The sequence below is a fragment of the Periplaneta americana genome, chromosome 10, assembly GCF_040183065.1.
Source record: "Periplaneta americana isolate PAMFEO1 chromosome 10, P.americana_PAMFEO1_priV1, whole genome shotgun sequence".
NCBI classification, from domain to species: Eukaryota; Metazoa; Arthropoda; class Insecta; order Blattodea; family Blattidae; genus Periplaneta; species Periplaneta americana.
The window spans coordinates 86,316,068-86,323,065 of NC_091126.1; the positions used below are offsets into that span (position 1 = coordinate 86,316,068).

General features: G+C 32.8%; 1 long non-coding RNA gene across 1 annotated transcript; it reads left to right on the top strand.

Moving 5' to 3' along the window:
* Positions 1–262: 262 nt before the first annotated feature.
* LOC138707312 (uncharacterized) lies at positions 263–4,390 on the top strand. The gene is made up of 3 exons (XR_011334162.1): positions 263–380; positions 2,825–3,031; positions 3,258–4,390. It is a non-coding gene; the product is annotated as an uncharacterized lncRNA (long non-coding RNA).
* Positions 4,391–6,998: the final 2,608 nt, after the last annotated feature.

Here is a 6,998-nt window from a genome sequence, read left to right on the forward strand (position 1 = left end):
TGATTGGTTGATTTGAAATTTGAATGGTTGCCATGGTAACATGCTAAAGGCGCCATTTGTGAGGTCGGAAATTGTTTTGGACAGACCATAGTCATGAATTCAGGTGGGAACAACATGTTTTGCAATTAATAGTTTCATATTATAACTAGAGGTTAGTTATAAAATTATTGAACGGTTTTCCCGTGTTAAAAATTTTAGTGTCTGTTAGAGTTTCAATGTGAATTGCTTTTCTTCTGTTTTTTTTTTTTTTTAAGTAGGATCACTCACTTATTCATGGAATAAACCAGGTGAAGTTTCCAGTGACATGAATGGTGTTATTCGTAGACCAACAAATGAGGGTGGAAGATTAGATGCCGGAACGAAAGGTGGATTTATACTCGGTAAGTTATATTGATTTATATTTTACATAAATTTGGCAAGAGTAATTTTTTAAATCAGGGTACAAAAATATAAAAATTGGTGACTAAATAAAAACGTGGGAAAGCCTTTAAGAGGATCTCATGTCATATTATCAGGGAAAGGATTTATATGTAAATACATATTTACTTATAAAGCTAATATAATTTATATTTTGCATTATCTTTATGTTTCACAATGTGTAGGGTTGAAAAATCCTACTTTTATTTTCCATATTTTTCCATATTTTAGAGTTTAGTACATATTTTCGTTAATTTCCATATATTTTCCATATTTCATATAAAACAGTCCATATTATATTAGGTTTAACAATAAAACAAAACAAAATTCCATTAACTTTTAAAAATACATTTCAACAATAGAGATTTAAACACATGTTCAGTAATCCCTTTAACATCAGAGTTATTTGAAAATTAGCAGTCCTATCAACAATGGGAAAGTAAGTTACAAAACTGTATTAATTTAATTTAAAATTTTTAACAGACTTCAGTTGTGCAGCTCAACAGTTAAATGCCAGTCAGAGTACACATAGGTTCAGTTTTGTAAATCATACTATAAAGACGGTAAATATGCCAAAAGTACGTCATTCAGTCAATTTAAAATCAAAACTAACAAGTTACATTTCAGAATTTAAAGAAGATGGTTTATCAACTGACAATAAAATATTATTTTGTAATTTGTGTCAGTGTGCAGTATCATCTACACAAAAGTTCCTGGTGCAACAACACATTACAACTAGTAAACATCAGGCCAACAAACAACTAAATTCCAAGCAGAGACAATTGTTTTTAACACAACCAACAACATCGAATGTAAGATCTGAGTTTAACATCGACCTGTGCCGTTCTCTCATCTCTGCTGATATTCCTCTCTACAAACTAAAGAATAAGGTCCTCAGGGAATTCCTTGAAAAATATACTCAACATACAATCCCGGATGAGTCAACACTTAGGAAGACGTATGCTCCATCCATCTACGATGAGACAATACAGAAGATAAGAGATGAAATTAAAGATAGTTCAATTTGGGTTTCCATTGATGAGACTCCCGACAAAGAAGGTAGACTTGTTGGTAATGTAGTTATCGGTTTGTTAAGTGAACAATATTCTGAACGAATTCTTTTACATTGTGATGTTCTAGAAAAGTGCAATAACAAAACTATAGTTAAACTGTTCAACGAAGCTATGGGTATCCTGTGGCCAAAGGGTATTATGTACGATAATGTGTTATTCTTTATTAGCGATGCTGCCCCTTATATGGTCAAAGCTGGACAAGCATTATCTGTTGTATATCCTAAATTGACTCATTTTACTTGTGTGGCGCATGCATTTCATCGTGTGGCAGAAGTGGTCAGAGACAATTTCCCTAAAGTAGATTTGTTGATTTCATCAGTGAAAAAAGTATTTCTCAAAGCTCCCAGTAGAGTTAACGTGTTGAAAGAAATGTACCCTGAAATTCCATTGCCACCAAAGCCAATTTTAACTAGATGGGGTACATGGCTAGAAGCAGTTGAATATTATGCCGAACATATAGACTCTATTAACAATGTTCTCCTTGCATTGGACTCTGAAGATGCAGTCTCAATTGATACTGCGAAAACAGTTACCTGTGACATAAGTGTGAAGAATGACTTAGCTCACATTCAGCATACATTTTCATGCATCATAAAAACGCTCAAAAGTCTCCAAAATAGGCACCTTTCACTATCTGAAAGTTTTGAAATTATAAATAGTACTGTGGAACAACTGAATCGTGGTAGAGGTAAAGTTGCAGATGCAGTAAGAGCTAAGGTGGACACTGTACTTTCAAAAAACCCTGGATATGAAGAACTACAAAAGGTTGTTGCTGTGATGAGTGGTGAATCAACAGTGAAGATTAACTTGGACTTATCCCCAGCAGACATTGTGAAATTGAATTATGTACCAGTTACTTCTTGTGACGTCGAACGCTCTTTTAGTCAGTATAAATCTATCCTCAGAGACAATAGAAGAAGATTCACTTTTCAGCACTTGAAAGAAATGTTTGTAACCTATTGTTATGGTAACAGACAATAAAAATGGTGTTTTGTTGAAACTACATTGGAAGATAAGGTACGTCCATTATATTTTTTGTTTAGTTTGATTAAAATGTACCAATATTTAACATACATAGTCATTTTTTTATAATTTTAAGTCCATATTTAATTCCATATTTTGGTAAAAATCCATATTTAATTCCATATTTTGGTAAAAATAACTACATATATATTTACATATTTCATATATTTTTAGTCCATATAAATCCGTTCCCTGCATATTATGTTATGTTATGTGCTGCAATTGCAATAAAAGAATAAATGTGTTTTATTTTCTTTATTTAAATGCTGTGAATTCATGTGACGTAATTATAATTATAATTTTTATTGCAGGTGCTGATTTAATTTTTTCATGCAATTGAAAGAAAGTCAGAACTACCATAGTGCTATGAATGGCCCTGTAGTTGAGAAGTGGGTGGAAACACAGTTGTTGACCTGAGAACATTAGGGCAATGCGTTATTGTCATGGATAGTGCTGCATATCATAGCAGACTTGTGGAAAATCAGCCAACAACAAAATGGAGGAAAGAACAGCTCTTGGTGATTGCAACTGAATATAATAGATTTGTTGTAATAAATGATGAGTTGATGGTGTGAAATCACCTTTTGATATTACATTGCAATATTAATTTCCATACTTTACAGTCATTATTATTATTATTATTATTATTATTATTATTATTATTATTATTGTTGTTGTTGTTGTTGTTGTTTCTCTTATTTCTCATGATTAGGCATACTTATAGATGCTACTTTTTTCTTTCAGGTGAAATTGAATCTACATAAGAATCCTAAGGAAACAGACCCTTGTCAATTACTGTCCTGAAGCGGCCTTGTCTTATGTGTTAAGTCTATATACAATTAATTCTTTCAGTTTTTTTCCCCCTTAATGTAATGAAGTTGTTGGTTGATTGATACCCAGTGTTCAGCAGTTGATGTCATTTGTTATCTTGCACTCCAATATTTAACCAGATGATTGAAAGTTGTGTAAAGTTGGACAGTCAAGACAATGATCCATATCTTCATTGAGATTTCAGAAATGACACTGGGAGATTCTGAAATATCAGTTCTTTGTAAATATTTGAGACAATCATGGCCTGTGATAATATGAGTACTGCCACTGTAGATTTTCATAGAAGTTCAGTTATTAAATTAGGTGTATTATTTTTACTATGTATTGTACTATATTTTTGTTTTCGCTTAATTGATGAATTGTATGTGCTGTAAATTAAATAGTAGGCTGTATACCACAAGTGATGAATTGTTTATGCTTGTAATGTGAAGTAATTTGCACGATATGTATTATCAATTTCTGTATATTTCAACTGATTAAATTGTTTATACTTTTAAATTGAATTAACTTGCTTGCTATGTATTATATTTTATAGCTTAACTGACGAATAATTTTGTAGGTTTGTCAATTTAATAATCTGAGTGCCGTGTAATTCATATTTTTAGTAGAGCCACCAATGTAGCTTAGTTGGTAGAATCGTTGGCCTGCAAATTCAGAGCTGCACTCGAGGGTAGGTTGGATCCCACATTTGGTCTGATTAGTTGGTTTCTTCTGAGGATTTTCCTCCATCGTGGAGAGGATGCCAGATGGCCTATTGCAATTTTTCATTTGCTTTAGAATCATTCTGATTTTTGTTACCACATTGTCAGGTTCTGATCTTGTTATTCTTTTAACAGTGTGGTAAGATGCAGGTATAGATAACCTTACAGTAATTTTGCTACCTTTCAGCTACCTCATTACCTCCTACTCCATAAAGTTCAGGGATCTACTGAAGTACCAGTCATAGATGTAATTTGATCATTTTTCTTAAAATTTTAAAACACTGTAAAATATTGAGATTTCTTGCTGTTACATCCAATACTGTAGCAAGAATATCTGATTTTGAATCTGATAGTATGACAGCCTTCTCACATTTATGAAGTTGATACTGGAAATTTTGTAAGTTTAAAAGTGTATCTAAATTTTCACTATCAAAATTAGTCAATGTTTGAAGTTAGTTAGTTAGTGGCATTTAAAAAGGGCGCGTCAGCTACTATGGCTATTTGCTCCCTTATCTAAAATCTTTCACTAAACACAAACACAATACAATAACCAGAATGTTTAAAAGAACTAAAAAGTGTTGTCACGGTTAAAATGGGGCAAACAAGTGTTTGAATATAATTCCCTGTAAAAGGGAATATACTGGTATTGTACTACAACACCACTACATCTATGGCTTGGTAAACAGGATCCATCTATAAAAAATACTGTATGTAGTCACTCACTGATCAGATCATTTATCGTTTCTAATGATTTTTAAAATGTCTGGAGAAGTATCACATTTCTTAACATCATCTGTTAAAGTTAACTTATATACTATTCATTTTCAAATAACTTGGGATTGTGTTTTATTAGTAAAGTTTCCCTTAATTGAGCAAGTCGAGTCAAAAAGTCTGTTGGGATTTTGGCTCAGTTTATTAATATTTGTGGACTGTGATTGTTTTGTTCTAGACAACCATATTATCTGCAAATTATATCATAAGATCTATTTCTTTAGTTAGATCATCGACATTAATATTGGAAAATGTATTCCTGAAAACAACAATGTGGGAAGCCCAAATGAATCTGTCTCTATTTACATATTTGTTACAATTAATCAAATAATCAAGTCACTGACCCAGTGTAACATTTTATCTTGGACACCCTAAGTTTGCAATTTCTTAAGTGATTTATATCTACAGAGCCATATGATCCTTGAAAATAAATTAAAATTGCTAAGGTGTTTTGTTTTCTGTTTAAAATATCTTTAATATCTTGACTAAAATTTAAAATCTGTCCATGTGTTGAATGTAATTTTCTAAAGTCAACTCAATAAGATGAAAGTTAGTTACTAGATTCCAGGAACCAATTCAATCTATGAAATCATCTCTTCCATAATTTTGGCTATCATACTAGTAAGTGGTATCTGTCGATAACTCGAAAAGATATTAGTTGCATAATTGCTTTTCAAAATTGATGTTATGATAGATTTTCTCCAGACAGATATTGTATTTTAGATGAGATTACAAGATAAAAGTAGTGAGTTTGTTTGTTTGCCAACATGTTAAAGAAAATCAGCATGTGTATTGTCTGGACTTGGAGATATTCAGTTCTTGATTAAATATTGTTATATAAAGTAGGTTGTAGATTTAATATTTCTTTCAGTTTTTCCTTAATAGTCTGACGTACACAGATAAAACAAACAACCACACCACCAACTAATCTAATAGAAATTAAAATATAATTAAATGTTGTTGTTGTTTTCTAATGCCAGGCGTTTGACAATAAAGTCATTTGACCTCTTGCACTCCAATATTTTTCAAAGATATTATCATGACCAGCCACTGAAGCACAGATTTTGAGGTGTTCCGAATCCATTTCTTGGTTTGAGTTGCACAATGGGCAGTTCGGGGACTGATATATTCCAATTCTATGCAGGTGTTTGGCCAAACAATCATGGTCTGTTGCCAATCTAAATGCAGCTACAGACGATTTTCGTGGTAAGTCGGGAATTAACTGTGGATTTTGATGCAGAGAGTTCCATTTTTTCCCTTGGGATTGAGTTATCAAATTTTGTTTGTTGAAGTCTAAGGCCGGGTGCACACAGAATCAGACGCGGCGCGACGCGACATTTTGTCTCGTGGTACTTGTCTCCCATTGATTTCTTACGGTGCGATGCACACAGAATCAAACGCGGCGCGACGGTCGCGAGGAGACACAAGGAGACACGAAGAGACAACTTCGAATGACTGCTAGAAGTTCGTCGCGAGGAGACCGTCTGATAGCTGCAGTGTACTGCGCATGCGTTAGTAGTGGCTATGATTGCACGCTTTCCTTATCTACAAAAAATACTATTGTTGTGTAGTGCACATTATTCATAATGGAGCTCGATGCGGATAAATTAGTTGATTTAGTACAGAAAAGATACGTTCTGTACAATTTTTGAAACAATATCACGACAATAATGTGGTTTCTAAAAATATGTGAAACATTGCAAATGAGATGAAAGCACCAGGTGAATAATAATTTATAATAATAACACTGCGTAACAAATGTTAACATTTTTTTTTTTTTTGCTCTAGGCATGTGATATATGTTTTCTATATAATTTGAGCCTCCTGAATACGAATATGACAATAAAAACAGTTGTTGGTTACGGTTTTTGAGAAATGTTGGAATTTATATCTATTCAAAATATTGTTTTATATAATGACAATAAGGCTAAATATTCACTGTTCAGAAGATTACAGCTTTCTTTTTCTGCATTTTATTTTACACTGGGCATCAGGTACATCACGAGCTAAAGTCCAACCACAGTCTGCTAGCATATTGGTACTCCATTGTCCTTGGTATCTTTTTTCCATAGTTGAAATTTCTTGATGGAAGCGCTCATCATGCTCATCACTGAAATCGCACAATTCTCGGGGAAAAGAAAGTCAAGATGTGAGTGAAGGAAGTGAATTTTCAGGGAAATTT